Source organism: Coloeus monedula (genome assembly GCF_965178545.1).
Source record: "Coloeus monedula genome assembly, chromosome: 9".
NCBI classification, from domain to species: Eukaryota; Metazoa; Chordata; class Aves; order Passeriformes; family Corvidae; genus Coloeus; species Coloeus monedula.
The window spans coordinates 18,470,772-18,491,738 of NC_138789.1; positions in this window are offsets into that span (position 1 = coordinate 18,470,772).

The window sequence follows — 20,967 nt, forward strand, 5'->3', positions numbered from 1 at the left end:
TTGTCTGTAAAGAGTAAATGACATTGTTGAGGTAGAAGTAGCTTCACTATAAACAGCTTTGGGGAGAGTTATGTATAATTTCATGTATTATGAGTAATCTGAGGAAATTTACTGAGTAGATAGGAGCTACAATATCTTACTTCCTACATCTCCCCTCTTTTTCTCTCCATCCCTGGTGATTGCCTGAACTCATTTTATTTTTCTATCCTTTTCCTTTTGTCATGGCAGTTTGCATTTCATTCTTTTTTCCAATTGCTTATGCCTCATCTGTATAATAACCTCAGGACTCCCTACTATTTTTCCTTCATGCACTGCTCACCCCATGCACAATCTGACCTGAGAAGAAACAGCCTGTTGCAGCTCATTGATTCTGGCACTATGAAGCAGAGGCTGTATAGGAACAAACCTCACTGTACAGAATGGAACCCATTCCTCTCTGACCCCACTAATGCTGGCTCTTTCCAAACTGCTCTTATGTATTGGCTAATGTTCAGCCATATTGTAACAGCTGAAGGAACCTAATGACTCTCAGACATTCCATGTGCTGCTACTCAGGAAACATAAACGCTTTCAGGAGGGCTTATTTCCTTTTCTCTCACAGGTCTTCCAGTGTAGGGATGCGGAGTAGTATTTTTCAAGTACAATGTCCCAAACTTTGACAGTTAAATAACACTTAAAAAACTGAAAGGGATGGGGAGAGAGAGAAGTTTACAAATAACACTGTGCAGAATGTATTTCCAATTTCTTACTGTAAAAAGATGGAAGAGCCATAAAATGATAGAGAAGAGTGAAAGGCTGTATCTGGCTTGTTTGGAGGCTTAAATGAGAAGGCTCTTATTATGCAACAATCAAATAGATAATAGATATAAAAATTAGCCAATGGCTCCAGCAAGGATCATGAGAGCTTCAGAAGAGCATGTGCATGATCTTTGCCTCTCTCTCTGCCCTCTATCATTAGAAGTTGTTTATCCTTGTAGAAAAGCAAGAGGGAGCAGAATGATCAAGAAAAGAACAACACTGAGGAGGTGCTAGATTAACATAATTAACAAGATTCTCTAATTTGCTTGTTCTGCTGTGCTTTAGAGGTAGATTGGAAAAGCTGTTTGGGGTGGGGAAGAGAAAAAAAAGGGAGAAGAAAGTAAGTTAAGTCAGCAGCACACAAAAACAGCAAATGTAGAGGGGGAAAAGAGCAACAAAAGATTAAACAAATAATAGGAGACCTGACTAGAGAAAAGATGAAACAGAAGAAAGCAAAGGAGAATCAAAGCAGAAGGAAGTAGAGAAGAAGGACATGCAAGGGGAAAACGATTCAAAGATGCTGTTAGGAATATCTCACCAACCCAGAGAGGGGTGACGTGGGCTTTTACTGGAGGGGAAAGGGAGAAAGGAAGAACAGAGTATGAGTATGGTAAAAGGTGAGGTTACCAGTATTAAAATTCATTCATGTATGTAATCTCTTTGCACCTCTGCAAACCTTTGCCTGGGCTCTCTCCTGCTCCATCCCCTTGCTGTCAGCAGAGAAGGAAATAATGACACTCAGTGCCTGGGCCAGGCTGATAGGCAAGGTGAAAAAAAATCTCTTCGGAAAAGGAAAGGACAAACCTCTCAAAAAGAAGTCATTCACTTGTCAAATTAGTGGCTTTAATGAAAGTGGATAGAGACTAATGAAAGGTTAAACCTGTAAATTGCAATCTAACAAATGGGTTCACAGAAGACGGATCTCTTTTCATAGTAAGAAAAGAAATAATACTGACAAAATATTATTACCTTGGAGAGACCATGACCAAGCTGCAATTCCCTCAGATGACAGCGTGCTCTCCTGCTGTTCTGCTGAGCTGGGCACTCCTGCTTCTCTTGAAGGATTGACAGACAAACAGCTCTTCATTGATCACTGTACTTTCAGAGTGCTTTGATCATTACACTGAGTCTTCAGGAATATATCCTGTAATGATATCTCTGCCAGAAACCAGGCATTTCAAAACAGAATCATCAAGTTCAGTCAGTTTACATTTTGTGCAGGGTTTAGGAATTATATAGGAGGTAAATTTATACAGCCAAGTACGTATTACAAAATTACAATAAAATCATAAATAAAACTAAGATTGGGGTATGGGTTCTTTCATCTTTTCTATCCTGTTTTTATCTTTCTGGGATTCTTTTTTTAATGGCTTTGATGATTGTTAGGGAAGGGCAAGAGAAGACTACTCAGTCTGACCCTGAGACATGTGAGTGGGTAAAAAAAAATATTGGAGAGTTAACAGGGCATGTACTGTGTTTTGATTTGGCTGAACTTTTTCTTTCTAACTTAACCTTCATCTCTTTTAGAGGTTTCTTTCTTATGTGTTTTGTTTTTCCTTTTTTCCTTCTGTGTTTCTGTCCTAAAAATTCTTCATATCTCGTTGTGTTATTTAGTACAAGGACTAATTCCATCGACACTTGCCTTGTCACAAGTAGGATGGAATAAGATTTTAATTTTCAAGTTCTTTGAGGCAGTGAACTTTTGTTCTTACTCCTTGGTGAAGGGCACTCTAAGTAATTAGGAATAATAAAATTAAGTTGTTCAGGTGGGAAAGACTGTGACTTCAAGAGGTTACATTCTGCTATGTAATTATTTAATTTCACCGTACACCATCAACTGCTTGCACATGATGTGCCTTCCTTTAGGTTTGCTTATGTTGCTGTTCAAAAGTTTCAGGCAAATCAAGAAACTTCTTTTCCAATTCCCAAATAAGAGGCATTTTTGAGTAGGACATGAATGTAAGAAATATGTTGTGCAAGGGTTATACTTCTAATTTTTCAGCAGTTTGGGTATTTAGTAATTTGGTGTCACATCAGGAAGTTTTAATTTGAGTGTTTTATTGTGCCATACATTTAGTAGCAATCTGATACTGGAGAGAGGAAATTGCTGCAGTCGCTATTTTTCATGGTTTGTTTGAATGAATAATTAACTATCACACATGATTAATTTAAAATATTTAATAATAAAGCATTCCAGTACACCTCATGTAACATCCTGTATCCCTTTCACAGTGTGCTGCATATAAGAAATATGTCAGTAAAAAGTGGATGCAGAAGAGCACAACTGTGGAGCACAGCAGCCGAGGCACGGAGGGCAGCACAATGTCCTTCTTGTACCTAGCTGGAGCACAGCTGGATCAAATGGTGGGGTGAAAGAGGGAATGCAGTGAGAACAGCTTTCAAGAGTTCCAAAAAAATCTTTAAAAGGAACATATACAGCAATTTTAGAGAGAACTAAAAAGAATGAGTTGGTTAGTCAAATTTTGTAAGGAAGTAAAGTCCTATTTGGTTGCTTTAGGAATATTAGAAGATCCAGTTGATGGTCAGCCATGTGACCAGTGTGTGACTTTGTAGACTGGGTGTACACTCTAAGTAATTTCATGTACTTGTGCCCCAGGCTTTCTCTGTGCAGAAGAAATATTGATATCTCTAAGCATTTTGAGATCATGGAAGAAATCTCTAAGAATTCAGGGCATTGAGTAGCATTAGCAGTTTGTACTGAGGGATTGCAGCTTGCAGAGTTCTGTGCATTTATAAGAAATGGAGTTTGAAGCTGGTGCCAAACACAGAACAACAATATTAAGAAATGGACTGTGGTTTAGCGGACATGGATGGTCTGGTGCTCTCCATTTGTGATAGAATACTCACAAAAAGAGCATCACTTCTTAAAACAAAATCCTCTTACACGGTACCTTGAAAACAAAAAGGAGAAAGTAATTGAGAATGAGAACGAGAAGTGGAAAAGAGTAGAAGAGAGAAAGAAAAAAAAGTGCCTCTGCAGAAACTGCTTGGAAGGCTCAGTTTTATGGCATTTTCTGTGCAGTCCCTGGGAGGAACCCAGGAGGAGCTCTTGGGCAGCTCATCAGGCTCTGCTGTCCCAGGAGCACTCAGCTGTGCAGGGACTCCCACCTCCTTTCTCAGATGTATGGTTGCAGCAGCCAGGAGAAGTATAATCTCAGAACTTTTCAAAGAAGCTTATACTATACCACATCCTTCCACTAATGATGAGTGCTTCCTGAAAACTTACTGAAGAGCAAATTCATCACAGGATTTCTGGGCAGGAAAACAGACTTTTTAAACATAATCCACATTAATATCCAAAAATTTGATGCTGTAACAGTCTGAGTTACTAAATCTCCCACTGATTTCTGTATAGAGCTGAGTGTTTCTCAAGAGGTGCACAGCAGCTTGCAGCAGTGAACCAAAGCTGGGGTCTATTTCAGTCTTGTTCCCTGTGTGGCATATGTCTCCTTGGCATTTCCTGCTGGCTAGTTGGTGACTTTTAAGCAGGTGCAGAAAAAAACCCAGTTGCAGTTTTCTTTTCTCATAATAGTTTTCTCATTAAACTTTTTCCTTTTTTAATAACTGAAAATTATTTTTAATTGGTCATCCTAAATCAGGCATTTAAATCCAGGTTTTTTTACAAGAGGATTCTGTGTTTTAGCCAGTACAATTTATTCCAAACTCTTTCTTGCTCCTGGCTTGTAAGCAGCAACTCAGTATGTCCAAAAAAATCCAACTCCATTGTTTTGATTGCATTTTTTGAATAATGGTGTGGGTTTTTTTAATACCTTTGACACTTCTAAATAGGCCAATAAGAAGCATAAACAAAGTTAGCCAATGTAGAGGCACTTATCCAATTACATGAAGTTTGTCTTTTCCACTGAAATCAGTTTGGAGTCTCCCTTCCCACACAGCGTGGGCAGAACAGAGTCAAGCACTTGGACTTGCCTGTAAATGATCTTTCATTTATGAGAATATTGTGCAAAACGTGAACATGTTCCAAAGCTTTGTGGGGTCTTGGGGAGTCTTTCCATTTACTTTAGTCAGCTTTGGTGCAGGCCCTTTGTGGAGGAGTGAGAAGGTATCTGAGCTATTGCTGGTGGAAAGTTCCTCAAGGACACGTAAACCATAAAAAAACTGACTCTTGCTATCAGGCAGGCAGAGTTAGTGGGACCAGCATTGCCGGGAAATCTGCTGAACAGGTTCTCAGCACCTCTGTTAATGGAGTTTCTTTAGCTTTCTGCTCTTATTTGAAAGTTATCCTGGATTTCTCGTAAACAAAAACTATCAGCTGTTAACACCCTGGTAAAGTAATGAGTACAACTGTAATTTTGTCACAGAGAAACCTAGACTGAAATAATTACAGTAAAATTTTTTGGGTGTCAGATATGATAATGATAGATAGCAGGCCAGAAAGAAGAGGTTTTGCCATTGATATGAGCAAGTGCAAGGACAGATCCCAAATGCAAGATCAGTTTTTAATGAAAATTCCGTATTGGGTAAAGCTAATATACATTTCATTGTAATTAAAGTGTATCTTTTTCCTCTTCTGGAAAGTTTTCTGGGTTTTGGTGCACATTAAGAATAAGATGTTATGTTATTATGAAGTTCTGATAACATGTAAAGAAGGACTGCAATGCTTCTTATGGTGTAGAGTACTGTTTGGTTCTCTAATATATGAGGAAGTCTTCACAAGTCTGAAGGAAAAAGGTCTCTAAAAGGCAAAGTACAATTTCTGTCATAGAACTTGTTGTTTTCCCATCTTATCTGTTTATGCATTAAGGAATTAAAAAAAATAAATTATATAAATATTTATGCAAATGATGACTTATTATTCAGTAATCAATCTTTGTTGGATACATTATAGCATAATCAGTTGTATGTTAAAAAGCATTTAATTTCATGCCTAATTAACATATTATAAATTGAGGAGAGAAAATTAAATTATTATGGACAGTTTGCAAATGTAATACATACAGTGCTCTTCAATAATTGCATGAATATTGGATGTAATGTGATGTGTTACTTCCACTCTTTTTTTGCTTATTCTTTAGTGATAGAGTGGAAGGAATGGGCTCCAAGGGACGTGTTCTGCATTGCCCTGAAGCAGCATCAGATTCCCATTAACATCAAAGGGAACCGTGTGCAGAGGCAGGGAAGAGTATATGGCCCGGTCTGTGTAAATTAGTTCAGCTCCAAGTAGGCATCTGGAATTTTGAAACACATCTACCTTTTGGGGAGTAATTTCCTGTAACTTGATTATTTTGGAAAATAGCTGCATACTTTGGGCCCAATCCTCCTCTTTGTTCAGTCAGTGGCAAAATTCCCACCAACTTCAATGAGAACAGGACAAGATGCCAAAAAAAGCGTGTGTACTTGTGGAGCTTGCCTATGCCTAATTTCATAGAGCTGTGAATTTTGCAAAAATTCCTGCCACAGAATATCATTGCCTTGTTTTGTGCTGTCTTTGCACTTTACATAACAAATTGCTGCTTTCTGTAAGGGGAGTAATGATTTCTTGAGAAACCACAGAGAGAAAATGTAGTGGTTTGTAATATTTTCTTTGGGATCCTTGACTCCCTGGGAATTTGAAGCCAGCTGTTTGCATTGCATTTACAGTGCTTAGGACCTAAGATTTCTGAATAGGTTAGAAACTTGACTTTTGTCTAATTAAATGTATTTCACAATGGAAAATTTGTGACAATATACAGAGCTGGGGTTAGAAAAAATGAAGGGCAGAATGGGACTGCTTAGTTTTATTCAGCTGAACCATTCAAATTGGCTTCCAACTGAACTGTTGCTTTTAGCTGAAAAATTGAGTAATCTTTGCTGTTTGGAGATAAATAATAATACATGTTACTGAATTCCACTGACAAATAAATAATTAATTTAATTGAGATTATATAAACACGCATATTGAAAAAAAGCCTTGAGAAGTAAAGCTCCCTTCAGTCGATAACAGGACAGTTTTGTAAGCCACTTAAAACTGTGATAAAATCCTACTTGACTGGTCCACAAGCAGATGTGACAAGTTGAATTTATTTCCTCTCTTACCAGGAAGCTTTGCAGGAAACTCTTAACATATGGTGCTTTTCACTTCCATCTAGAGCTATAAATGTTATTGGAAAAGGATGTTCCCAGGAGCAGCAAGTTTCTGACGTTTCTGCCAAATGGACTCCAAATGATCCTTCTGTGGTTCAGAATTCCCCAAGTTCTTAGGAGCTGGCAGCCAAGAATCTCTGATCTAAACACAACTCACTAATTTAATTATTTTATTATAGATCTGTGGAAAGCTCTTGCAGACCAGTGACTTTGCATCTGTATTGGATCTAGCTAGACAGGAAGTACAAGTTAGAAGAATATAAATATTTTGTTTCTTAACTGCTTTTTGCTTGAAAACTTGGAAACCATTTCACACACAAATCAGTCACGCAAGTGAATGCAGAGGAATGGGAAATAGGCATAAAAGTGACATCAGCTTGTATTTGGTTTGTATTTTGAATGTTTGCATTTCCCAGGAAGACCAAAAAGTGTGTGTCCAGTAGGTAGAACTAGAAATGAAAATCACAACATAGTATTGTACAGCTGCACTTGAGCTGTCTCCTTGCCCCCACTCCAGAAAGGTGAATTAAGTACTTGTATGGAGAGTAAGTAATTGAATCCCTCTTTTCTCAGTGATAATACACAAGAAATTCAGAAGAAGCAGAAAAATATATGTTTTGTTTAATGTCGTTCTGGAATAATTCACTTTAAGAAAATAATGGCTAAATTTTGCTACTTTTCTTTAGGAATATAGCCACTGGCTACAAAGTAATATCTATTCTAAGAGCATGAACTTACATTGGAGAGCGCCTTCACTTGTAGGTTCAGTTGGAGGATTAAAAAAGAAGAAAGAGGGTTATGTTTCAGGGATGATCTGCCTTGGAATAGCATTAAAAAGAGGAGGAATATGAGCTAGACCTGGTAACTGAGGAAACCCTGAAGAAACCTCCCCACCTGCCCCCTCCCCAGTTAGCAGAGCCTGGGCATGCTTGGTGGCAGAGTTTGGTGTGACCCTGAGTGAATTCTCCAGCCCTGGGGGGAAATCATGGGGTTCTTTTGTTAGTCAGCTCAGCTGTGAATAAAAATTTAGGCAGAAGCTGATGCTGATAGGAAGGTTTTGAGTTCCTTAGACATGGGCACTTTGCCATGAAATTGAAAGGATGAAGGTATGTCTGTCTCACACATACAGCATTTGATGAAAGAGAGGGAATTGACTTAAAATGTAGCTTTGGCTTGGTTGTGACAGTGGGATTTAGCTTTCCCTCTCCCCCCAGTAACGGGGGTTTCTACTAAATGGGAGGGGATAGGGCAAACAGAGAATTACTCCTCCTCTGCAATCCATGAACTTTATTTGAGTGTATAGGAGAGAAAAAAAAATTAGTGGATTTAACTGCCAAAGACCTTATTCTGATAACTACATTTTTCACACAAATAAGAAATAGAAGTCCTTGCACCAAATTTATCTGATATCACAAGACTCGGGATAGGTCCAAGGGTTATATTTCTGGTTTATGAAGGATGGAAAGCAAAAATGGTGATGAGCAGTATTGCTGAAATTTGTGCTGGTGCTCTCTAGACCAGGAAGAATTGGAACTGCTGAAAGGCAGCATATAAAACAGGGGATGAAGAGGTAATAAAACATTGAAATCAGGAATTGAAAGCTGAATGTGAGTAGATAGAATAGCTTTTATAAAAAAGGTCCAAGGAATCTTCATGAGAAAGGGGAATTCTACCTATGCCCACTGGAAAAATGATTACATTATGTTGCTGAAGAGAAGAGCTATCTTAAGGAGGAAGAGCTGGGTGAGAATCTAAGACCATATAAAAGTGATAAAAACACAGTTATGCTCTCACTGTGAGGCCAGTTAAGACTTTAAAAAGGGTTTTTTTTCGTCCTTGAAGGTGCCAACCTCTCAAACAGTGGTGGAAAAATACAGAGAAAACTTCTACCCATACAGGATTAGATTCTGACAGGGCACTACTAATGCAACTATAGTGGCTTATCTTGCCCTTCTAAATGGAGGAGATCTCCATTGATTGTGTTAATTGGTAATGAATATTCTGCAAGCAAATTATGGCATCCCCTTTGAACTGCCTCAGCCACAGAGGGAAAACCCAGGCTACGTTCATGCACATCTTGAGCCCAGCTTTCAGCACCAAATGAAACAAAGTTAATCACAGCACCTTCTTAGTGCTTGTGTGCCTGGACACCATGGAACAGTAGGAGTTCTTACTTCTCCATGCTTTGCTGATGGGTGATTGAATCCAGTTCAGTCCTCTAGATACGACTTCCCAGGTTACACTCCCACACTGTTGTTGCCCAAAGTGTATTGCAGCTATAATAGCATGGATTTATACTTGATATGTCTGGTGCCAGGCTTTTGTACAGCAGCATCAACAGTCTTTGATATATTTCTGAACTTAAGATTATTTTGGCAATTAATAAATGGTACTGAACACTTACAGTTTCGAAACATATGGCATCATAATATTCCTTAACAATTTAGCTATCCTAAATAGCTGTAGTTAACCACTTGGTTTAGACTCAATGAGTTACTAACTCAAGAGAAAACAACTAGTTTGTTTTTATTTGCATCAGTGCAGCCTCACTGAATTCTCTGCAGTGCATCTAAAAATACAATTTGGTAATTAATTTAGCAAATTTTCTTATGCAGTAGAGCTGTTAAACCTCAGTAAAATATTTTAATAATCAATTGCTATTTAATTAACATTCAATCGCCATCTTAGTAAATCTAAATTAAATTCCCATTTTAGACACTTAATTCAAAGTGTGAATTAACATTCTCTATTGATAAGTAGTATTATAATAGGCTTTCGATCCTGAGTAGAAGAAAAAGAATCAATTGTAACATTAAGTCTGATTCAGTATAAAATTCATCACATATTTCGAGTGCAGTGTAAATTCCTTCTTGCACCTTCTCTTGGTGCATATGTCTGTTCTTGGCCAGAACATCTTTGTAAGGGGAGAGATTGCATTTCCCCTTGCTAGCTTTCACAAGAAGGTCTGCACTACCTCCTTATTCCCTTCAAAATGCAAGCATGCTGTAGAAAAGATGAAATAATAGTAGAATGGACAGATTCTTTTGGCAGAGTGTGAACTTTGGGCTGCTTTGGGCAGATGTTCCAGGACAACTCTCCCACCTTGCCCCTCTGTTGTGAAGGAAGCTAAGGAGATCTGACGGGGATTGGTGAAGGAAGAGGCAAAGATGTGAGAGAAAATGAAGTGTATTTAGGCAGATAGAAATGAAAGACCTGTGAAAGGCACAGCAATAGTTAAGAACTGGGGAGATGTTAGAGGAGTTTTTTAGAATAAAGGGCCAGGATAAATTTGCACAGAGGAAGAATCAAGATGCAGTGGGAAGGTAGAAAAGCCTCGTGCTTTACATCAGTGACGGAGCTCATTGTACGAACTATAGTCATTGACCCTAAGGAGTGCATTGACTACTTGTACTGCATCCTGTCCACCCCCAAGGATTTCAACCAAAGTCTGAGTAGTGTTAAGGAGTCACATATTTCAGCTGTAGCCAATACTTTCTGCTAAATCTGTCTGTCATAATGATGTCTCAGCAGGACTGGGCCCCATTCTTCTGTCACTGATCGGAGCAAATCCAATCAAAACAAATTGGAGCCAATTGGTGTTTCCGTTATGCAGTGGCAGGAGAATTGAACTTATTGTCACTAAAGATATATCAGTACTTCCTATTAATGTCAGTTTTCAGTTTTATAACATTTTGTTAAAAGTTCCCTCGGGCTGTATTTGCTATACAGATTTTGAGAGAAGGAAGACATATTTTGTATTGGGAGCTTGTTTGGTTTGTTGTTAGAAGATGCTTGTGCTCAGAACTTACAGGGATACTACTTTCAACAAGTGAAGACACCGTCTCCTTTATTGTAGCTACTGGTCTGCAAATGGACAATCGACCCAAATTTTCATTGAATATTTTTATTGGGCTTTGGACCAATTTAGCTAGAGTTAATATTTCTTTGTTAAGTTCAATACTTAGCAGTATAGTCATGACTTAGACTTTATAATAGATGACTTTTTTAATATTATATGCTTTGTATTAATACCAAGTGTCCATGTTTTGCTAGAAAAGAACTATATTTTGCCATTGGGCATGAACATGCAACTTTTGCTAATTTAAATAAAGGTTAAAAGGACAATTTCAAGTATTAGAATAGATTTTCATTTGCCATTTTTCTCCTTGTTATTCTAAATGGCTTGTTAAATGTCCTAGCTAGTTTTATAAGTTTGAAGATATATTATTTTGTGACAGTTCTACTTTGGTTTTGGTTTTTAGATCTGTTTTCGTTGCTGTCATTATTATGATTTCTTACACTGTTTATTTATGATGTCATTTTACCTTAAGGCTAGTTGTGGTGTAATTGTTCTGCCTTAAGCATCATTTTTCCCCATTGGCAAGAGGATGAACATAGTTAACAGTGCAAACTACAGATTGTTGTTGCTGACATTCTGTGTAGCAACAACAGAAATAAGTCTATGGCCCCTCTCATGGTGAGCTCTTCCATGTGTTTTTCTTCTCTCAGACTTGCTGATGTAAATCAGGAGTAATACCATTTAGTCCAGTTAATTATGGTGTTTCTCAGTGAGAACACCTTTGTGGGGTTTGTGCCGTATTGCTAGTCATACAGAAATATAATTGCTGGAAGTGCTTCTCTTTACCTATGTTTTTGCCACAGTTTGAGTGTATTTGGTGTGGCATCATGTTCCCATGAAAGCAGGAACCCCAGCCAAGAGTGTCGAGCACAGAGAAACAAAACACTGTTGTTTATTGTCTTTTCAACTTTTTCTTGTCTGCCTTTGAAGGCTGAGTCCATAAGTCATAATATCTTTGTTAATAAAAAAGGAGTGGAGTTTGAGTCTGTTTCATGTGTTTACCCGTAAAGGCCGTCAGCTCAGCTCTGTAGTCATATCACAAAGTTCTCCTTGTTTCCTGTTTGCAGCAAAATTCATCTGCTTTCAGAGGCTGATTCTCCATTTTCTGTAGTTTCACCATAGTTTGATTACATTCTTTAGGAAATCTGTTGCAGAGAATCCAAAATTGTGCTGCACACAATATGAAAGTGAGAGGAGAAGCTGATACAGCAGGAGGTTGTGTCATTTAGAGAGACCTTGACAGCCTGACAAATGCACAAACAGAAACCTCACAAAATTTAAGAAAAGGTAAATTTAAAGCCCTGAAACTGGGAACGATTTAATAATTAGTCCATGACAGGACTTAATACAGGCTGGGTCTGACCTGCTGGCAAGGAGCTTTGTAGGAAAGTAACCAAGCTGACCACTGGGCATCACCATGCTCTTGTGGCAAAGAAGGGTAACAACCTCCTGACTTCATTGCAAGGGAGATGATCCTTCCCTTCTACTCAGTCTCAGTGGTGTCTAGTGAAAACCAAGAAGCAGTGGGCATACACTGAAATACAGGAAACTCCATGCAAACATAAGAAAAACCTTTCTTACTGTGAGGTTTATCAAACATTGGAGCAGGTTGCCCAGAGAGATAGTAGGAGTCTCCATCCTTGAAAGTGCTAAAACTTGAATGGGGATAGCCCTGAGCAACCTGCTCTGAGCAGCAGGGTTGGACCACATGATCAGAGTTCTCTGACCACCTCAGTGATTCTGTGACTCTTACCGATACCCCTGCTTACCAGATACCAATATACATTCAAATCTTGCTTTCAAAGAATATCCCACCATGAGAATAAATTGCTTACATGCAGTGCAGTCTTCAGCCCTCAGTCTTATTCAGTCACAAAAACATCTGTAGATGATGGAGATGCTTAGAAATTACAAAGACATATGTTAAATGTGATATAGTCCTTCTTCCTAATCATTGTGCTGAGAGTTTTGTAGCTTTGCAGTTTTGTTTGGGTTTTTGTTGGTTTGTTTGGATTTCTTTAGGTTGGCCTCTTACTGAAAGACTGCCCAATGCTTATACTTTGTACTCGCATACACCTTCACACTAGATACCTTCACCAGAGGTACTTTTGCAAGACATCCATATTTATTCCTACGGCCTTTTTTGGGGAATGTGCACTCAGTAAGTACTTCTGCCAGATTTGGTTATTTCTTGTACACCACTCTATTAATTTTAATTTTATTTTAATCCTCTGGCCACACTGTGAGAAAGACTTCACACACAGTCTTTTTTCAGTTCTGCAGAGACTTAAATTCTCTATTCCTACTTCTAGCAGGTCTCAGTTTATCCCAAATATTAAGTTAGTAAGACATCATGTGTTTTCTGCTTAACTCTATTTAACTTGTAGGATGGTTTTCTTTGCTATCTTTTTTTGTAAATACCTGTGATTCTACAGCTTTCTTCCAAGGGCTTCATTTGTTAGTATCTGATTCACAATATAGAAGATGCTTTTTAGTTTTGACCAGGCACAGAGACAAGATATATATTTTAATATATTTAGTTGAATAAGCAGAATTCTGAAAAACAGATCTGTTTCCAGTGCAAATACTTGTCTTCATAAATTCAGAATTTGTTTTCCATGAGAATTTGCAGATACATCTTTTAAATTCACAGACATCCATCTCCCAGATTTGTTTGTTAGAATATTAAGAAGGTGATAAACAGAAAGAAGTTTTAAGCATACTAATTTAAAGGTATGAAATAATTTTGCAGAGACATTTCTTCATTATTTGCTCAGTTCTAATTTGGACTCTTTGCCACCAAGACGAGAGCCAGACCTCTAACTCATTTTAAATAAATTACTGAACAAATGATAATGACTTTTGGTCATTATCAGCATGGGCTTAAATTCATGCTGGTTTTCATCGGATGAAAGACTGTGTCACACTACGATTCCCTTGAGCCATCCAGTCCCTCAGCTATCAGCAGCACTTTAATTTTCTCTTAGAGACAGTATAATGTGAGCACTCAGCCTGGTTCTCTCAGAAAATGTGTAATTTTTCATACTTTCAAACACAGATGTTCTACCAAGTTTCATCCAGAGAGGCTAAATCTACATTTTAAAGCAAGGACACCCTAGATGTTACTTTTGAAATAACATACAACATGGTACAAAGAAATAAATGAATATAATTGTATAACAAAAGTTAAAAATCAGGCCCAGGAGACAAGAATAACAAAATAAAAGTGAAAAATTTGCCTTTAATTACAGTAGTGAAGCCTCTGAGATTGTGAAAACATTCATATGTATAATCCTGATGCATGCAGTCCTTAAAGGAGAATTTGCTAAACATCTCTTTCGAATATAATTTTGTGGATGAGAAAAAGTTTGTGGGTTTTTTATTCTCACAAATTATATAATATCATTCTAAGAAAATTCTTACTGGCATTGAATCCATTTTACCTGCAGAAATCACAACCAGGCCTTTAAAGAAAAGTATTTCACATGAAATACTTTCTTTTAAACCTCAATCTTAAATCTTTCTATTCACCTTTTTTTTTCACAATCAGAACATAATATTTTTTCCCTTTCCTAGATTTAGCTCATTATTATTATTATTATCATCATACCAAAACCTTCAGAATTTGTGTTCCCAGTCTCCAGGACATCATAAAAATTTGAAAATTTCCTGCAGATTTGTGAAGTTAATATTTTTGTGCATCTGGAGTCCAGCAGATAAAGAAATTCCAAGCTGTTTGTATGAGAGTTGCCAACAAAGCCAAGCCAGGGACACATTCCCAGGGCCTATTTCCCATTGCCCTGCAACCTGTAGGGGCAAACAGCAGCTACAGCAGTCATCGGCTGAGTAGCAATTTTTTTCCTGAAGAGCAGAGAAATTAAGTGAAATCGTAAGGGACAAACATCAACTAAGAATTTTTGGGACTCCTACTGCAGACTCAGAGGAACAGGCCTGCAGATAACGAACATGCCTACCTGCTTAGGGCGGTGTGTTTAAACATCACACTGTTTACTGATTGATGCAAACAGGGACTTAATGGGGAAGTTTGGCTCTTTAGGTTTGTGTTTAGTTTCCTCACTATTCTACATATTGTCAATGTTAAACTTGTCACAATTCTTTGTAGATACATTTCTGAAATGTTGCCAGCATTTACAAAGACATTAATCTCTCCTTCCTCTCTGCATGAGTTTTCTTGAGAAAAACAGTTAACATATTTGCTCTTCTTTCAAGTAGATTTTATCGTGCCCTACATAGAAGTATCATGAGACATCACCAAAGGATATCTATATGCTATATAACAAACACATATCAGTTTAATATTGTGCTTGTGAACATCTGACACTTTAGAAGAAGCAGAACTGTGATTCAGTTTCTCAAAAGAAAGTGATACATGGTAGCAGGCCCTAATATATTCTTCTGTGCAGAAATACCTGCAGGCAAGGATAATACACGTGTTCTCATGTAGGTACTGACACCTTTGCTCAGTGAGTTTGGTTTGCATGCTCTCCTTAGAAGCTGGGGAGTGCAGAGAAAGCTAAAGTTTGATGTAACCCAGAAAATCCAGTGGGCCTCTTGCTGCAACCTTTCATTTCTCCTGCACATTTTCATGGCGCTCTGGACGTCACCTTCCTCAGAAACAGTGAGCGTTTCTCTGGCCAAGCTGTTTGCCAGAACATCCCCAGGTGTCTGATCCAAATCAGAGATTGGCCTGCGGACACCATTTTACAGCCCTCAAATAATGTTTAAAGACTTACCAAGCCTGCTCTGACTATTTCTCTTTAAGTACAGCATATGTAGACAATGCCTGATGGGATATGTGGGAAGCAGCTGATGCTGTAAGATATTAAGATTGTTTCAAAGCTAGAATCACAAGTTCCTCAGCTACTTTGGTCCTGCAACACCCCTATGGAACCTTCTGTGGTTTTTTTGGGGGAGGTACGATGGGGTAGAAGAACCTTAAAATTGAGAAAAATCTAGAGGTTAAAATTATATAAGATGGGTGTTATGCCAGATGAACATGTGAAAAACATGCCTGGTTACTCTTTTCTTGCTTTGTATATAACTTTAGTTTTTGTACTGACCTTGAATGAAGTCTGTCATTATGGACAAACCTATGTCTTCTATCTTTTGGAAAACGAGGATGGTGATGGAATGTAAAGCCTTCTTTTGTTTATAGCAATAATTATTTTCAGAACTCTTTTACTTGGGCTGTGGGTATAGGTAATAACTGAGGGGAAAAAAGTAGCAGCACATTCAATCAGACAAAGTATCATAATTTTTCTTATTGAACTTAAACTGGGAAATAAAAGAGTTCAAACATCTCTGGTACGATGACTCCACCAAAGTCAGTGCTGTAACTTCATTTCTTCATCAAGATAGTATCCTGCATCTACCATATTTTCCTGTTTACCTCTGAAGTTAGACAGAAAGGGTAGGCTGCTAGTTAAAAAAACCCCAAACAAATTGTGGCTTTTAAAGCAACTTTAAGGAAATGAAAATTGGAAATATGTTATGGATTAATCTCTCTTTGTAGAAGCACCATCATTTTCAGTTTTAACTTCAGATTTTTCAGTTGCTTTCAAAAATGTGAAAAAATTGTGGGTTTGTGATTACTTCAGTGTTTCCTTCAAAGTTAAAACTATTGAGTTATGAGACGATGTATGTCGTATATAGGAAGAAAGATTATATTTTCTTTAGTATCTATTTGTTTTATCATTACCATTCTTTCCTTGTCTGGAAGTGCGGAAAATTCTAGGTTTTTTTTTTTTTTTTTTTTTTTTTTTAAGTAAATGCCATTATTTAATGCATAAATTTGCTTAAGCCTCAATGGGTTACTCTGACTTGTAAGGCTATTACTTTTCCAGTTGCAAGCAATAATGATACTGCAAAGATATTCCATTGGAGAAAATATTTAAATAAACTCTCTTCATCCAAAAATGAGATGCAGCATATTTACATTTTTATTTGATGAAGCCTGTTCCTGCAATCTTTGTTCTTAATTTGGTCTCAAAAGAATTAGTAGTAAGAGGAAAAATAGTCTGTAAATATGTATGAAATCAAATTTAGAGGGTAGGCTAAAAGGTATTGACTGCCAGCAGTGCTAAACAGCAGGAGGCAAAATTTCCTCCATAGTTTTCTTCTTGGCTGGAAACACATTGCCTTCCATCTAGATTATTTAATCCTCAAAATGCACATCAAAGCTTCTCATCGGGTGGCGTATATCTTTACCAGCAGTTGAATGTCAAAGATCTAGCTTAAAGATTTTTGAAAAATGTAAAACATAATAGATCCCAGATAATAACACAGCAGTTCCTCTACTATCCCTTCCAGCAAAGGAGTGGTATTGGAGGTTGTGGCTAATCCTTGTGGCAAAAGGAAGAGCAAATTTCCTACATGAGAATTTGTGACATCCCTCCAACAGATAGAAATGAAATGAACGAGTCATGTTACTGGACTAATATTAGCTTGTTAACAATTCCCTTCTCTGTTTACACTTGTGGCTTGCCAGAACAATAGGCTGTGAGTTATCTCACTCCTCCAGCCCAATTAGACTGTGGAAAAATGGATGCAAAATATGTATGAAACATTTTCTGTTTGTATTTTCTTAACAGGGTGCAGGCTTCAACACGGTCCCTCTTAATTCAGTCTTTGGCAAGAGCTTATTCCTTGTAAGGATTGCATCAATTCTCATGAATATCTCCTTCTTAGGGAGTATCTTAAAAACCATTTTAACAATTTTGGTTTCTATGTCTGAGCTTGAATTTTTCTCTGACATGAGTATGTAAAATATCCAGGCATTTTTAAGGAGCCCCACAAGGAGATTTTACAGGAATGTGGTAGCTGAAGAGTGTTTTGCATTTTGGTGATATCCCTGCCCCAGGAGCAGGGCTTACCCCATAACAGCTGCCGAACGGGTAGGATATAAAAAAAACTCGAGGAATAATAAAAAAAAAAAGCCTCTTCAATCTGCAATGAAGATTCCTGTTCTTCCCTTCCTTACTATTTGTTTATATATCAGTGATACAATATTTCCTATAGATGGCTCAGCTGTGACACAGAAATAAGGCTGATTACTCAGGGATTTCATTACTTGTCTAAGACAGACTTACTTTTTAAATCCTGGGTAGTCTTGTTCCCATCTCTATCCATGACCTTCCCTTTCTTTTTTTTGAGTTATCCTCTCCTTGTAGTAGTGTTTCCTTTCAAGCAATCTTATGTCTAGTGGTGACAAAGCTCTCTCTGTTTCTGCTACCTGTGGATGACAGAAGTGGTGGCATTGCAGAGGCTGCCTGGCCCTACTGGGGCTAAGTGCTGGAGGCAGCCTTGGGAATCTGGCCCAACAAGTGTAATATTGTCAAGGTGTGCCTTTGCTTCTGCCTTTGCTTCTCACTTGGTAGGCAAATGAATCAGCATTTGCTCTACTTTCAGAGTACAGAGTAGTCAAACATCATCCTCAATACACAACCTTTGACTTGAGTGTGAGAGATGCTCATTAAAGTCAAAGAATGATTTAGTACAATACATGGCCTTTCACTTCTAGCTGAAAACTGATCTTAGGAGATACAAAGCCACAAGTTCTCTTTAGCTGACTGGCTGATTAAAGGTCTCATTGTGTCTCAAGAGGTGCTCAGTGCTACTTGGGCTGAGACTATAATAGGGATTTACTATACTGTTAAGTAAGTGTACAAAATCAACAGCAGTGCCCAATGAACTAAACAGTCATCAAATAGTAATCCAGCTTGAAAGTAATCCTATGCCAATTATTTACAGTAAAAAGAAGTTATAACATCAAATAAATGCATCACAGTAGACATTATGTAATTAACTAAAGATGTATTGCATCCAAGCAATGAGAAATGTGAATTTATCACCTTGAAACATGAGATTACCTTTTTTTAAAAAATGTTCATTTAAATATTTAAAATGTTCATTTAAATATTTTTGGTGGTTTCAATTTTTTTTACAATTATTATTTATTGCTCATTTGACTCAAGTGTGACTGTAAATGTAATGCTTCTTATATTCATAATCTCTATTTCTTTATATAGTGTGATTGCTTAGTCATAAAAGAGATTTGTTTAGAAAAGCCCTTTTTTATGCTGTTCACTAAGTTCTATCACTAAATGCAGAATAAATAGTGAGCTTGTAGAAGTTTATAGAAGACTTTTACTTGTGAAAAAATAATTGCAAAATTAAAAGCCTTTAAACACAGTAGAAACGAATGGGATTTTGCACTAGATGACAAATTGATGTTGATTTTTGTGGGAAAATACAACCCTGAATCTTTTTTCTGGCATCCTCTGTGAACAGATTTTATAACAATTCTGTATATTCTGAAGACAGAAACTCGATGTCAGGGCCTTGTCATCTCTGGTCAGCTAAGTAGTTTGTCTGGAGAATTTTCAACTATAAAAGCATCAGTAACTCATCAGAATACTTGTTGGGCTTTTCTGAAAAAGTAGCGATTGTCTGTCAAGAAAATCTGGAGTTTTCCTTGACTTCTCCTAGGAACATGTAATCCAGTTCCCGTAGGCCAGTTCCCAAAACCTTCTGTGCAAAACAAATCCACTGTTCCTCTAGACTCTGGCTATTTGTTGCATGGAGCAGCACAACCTTGCCTGGTTCTCCCCGTGTGTGAAGCCAAATGAGTGACATCCATTAATGAAGCACATACTGAGTCTCAGACAGACATCTCACTGAGGGTGGCAAAAAGAAATTTCTAAAATGAAAGTTCCCAAATGGTGTTCCTTATTTGAAATGTAGCTTTTTAAGTCATTAAATGCCAATAGGTTCTTGACCCATACAGAGAGGTGAAGAATAACACCTAGATACCTGGTAGATCCTAACTGTGCATATAAACAAACAATCCAGTTGCTTAAGGGTTATAGAAATTTAAATGCAAATAGCACTTGGTAATAATACCCTAGAGAGTAACGTTGTAGTCAATTTCTGGAGGATTCAGCACTGTAAACTTAGTTTTTGCTGCTGGTTTCCTTAGAAACTGGAACAAGATATTGTTCAGGACACAAAATAATATCCTGTTTCAGTGACTGAGGATCTTGAACTAAAAAGTAATTGATTTTGCTTGAGACACTGAATTGTCATATGCTCTTCTAGGAAATATTATGGCACAACATGTCTATATGTTGAAGTAGTTTCAAATCTTCTATTTTAGTTCTAGTGACCTCACTGTTTAAGTACTGAAAGTATAAAAAAATTAGCTTTTAAATCATTCAAGGGGTCAGTTCACTCACTGCACTTGTGAGTTTTAAATACTTTACTAATAATCTAATCACTCCCCAAGCATTACCACTATTCTACTTCTTGTCAAGAAATAACTCTTCATGGGTACCTTGGTCATGAATTGATGCATTTAATGTATTTAGCAAGTAAATGTGTATAAAGTACATCATAGATTAATGATAATCCTTCTTGGGATATGGACTGAATACAGATTAAGAGCTACAGAAAACTGCAAATAGTTACACCTACGGGGAGGCTAAGGTTATTTCAAGCTATTGTTCATGAAGTTGCAGTGTACCTGAATGAAGCACTTCTTAAGACTGTATTACAAGTGGACACTGTTGCTTTCATTTCTGCATGTATTTGACTGGATAAGTGTATATATAAGAACGCTTAGAACATGTCCAAATTTGAATACACAAATCAAATGGGCATTGGTTTATATCTACATGATCTAAATGTGAAGATGTGTAATAGGGTAATGTGAGTAATGGTTTCCTTTGATGCTTTTAAAAACAAAGTTCCCTCTTGGTTGGACAATACAGAAAGAGAACAAAAATTAAGGAAGAGAGAAAAACTAATAAATTCATATGAATGTCATTTTTGTATCTCACTTTTTTTTTTTTTTTCTGTTTTATTTAGGAAAAGACTAGTATTTTCAGTTGAGATGCTCTAGATTTTGACTTCTAAGTGAAACTAGATTTTAAAAGGTGTAAATACTCACTTTCTGAAAATTCAGTCCATGGTAGCCTAGACTGAGCACCCAGAAAATAAGTTTAGGGTTTCCGGAAATAATGTTCTTGTTTATAAAACTTTTTTAATGGAGTAACAGTTGCTCTTCCTCCCAGGTCAGGTTTTAAAATATGTTTTAATGATACTCTGTGCATTCATTCTATAATTTTACAAATCTTATCAGAGGTATTGCCAGTGAGCATACACTGCTTCCCAGTCAAATTTCTAAA